Source organism: Octopus bimaculoides, chromosome 21, assembly GCF_001194135.2.
Source record: "Octopus bimaculoides isolate UCB-OBI-ISO-001 chromosome 21, ASM119413v2, whole genome shotgun sequence".
Classification (NCBI taxonomy): Eukaryota; Metazoa; Mollusca; class Cephalopoda; order Octopoda; family Octopodidae; genus Octopus; species Octopus bimaculoides.
Window position 1 is genome coordinate 15,179,391 of NC_069001.1, and position 885 is coordinate 15,180,275.

Here is an 885-nt window from a genome sequence, read left to right on the forward strand (position 1 = left end):
TATATATATATACAGAGAGAGAGAGAGAGAGAGAGAGAGAGAAATGGGGGCATATGGCCTAGTGGTTAGTGTGTTGGACTCATGATCGCGAGATCGTAGTTTCAGTTCCCAGAACGGGTGCTGCGTTGTGTTCTTCAGCGAAATACTTCACCTCACGTTGCTCGGTGATCACTGCGACACCTGACGCGTGGCACACCGTGCACCTGTTCAGACAACGTCGATTTGATGGAGTGGAGTGAGCAAATGAGCAGCACAAACATCTGATTACTATCAACAATTCATTTGTGCTGGTCATACCTGAAACGCCTTTAATCTAAGCTGAGAAGGATCAAGATTAGACTAGGACTGAACATTAACAACAATATAAACAACCAGGTCGCGATTTCGTTTCACCCGAAGATTAAATCTAGCGCTATATAACTCGCTTCGGTAAAATATAACATTAACATCTCTGAATGTATGTAAGCAGCCATCTTGTCTTAGATTTTTAGATTAACAGAATTATGACATGGACTATAAGCAAAAGATAGGTATACACTCACACACATACACACACACACACACATACACACACACACACACACACACACATATACACACACAAACTGGCATACTTACATATATGTATACATGTATACGTTTATACATACATGAATACACACATGCATATATGCACGCATACATGTATATATTCATAAATACCTATGAATGTACATATTTGTACATATAATGCGCAAATATATATGTACCTGTATTTGTATATGTGTGTACATATTCATACATAGCACAATATATATATATATATATGTATGTATGTATGTATGTATGTATATGTATATATATATATATATATATATATATATATATATATATATATATATATAT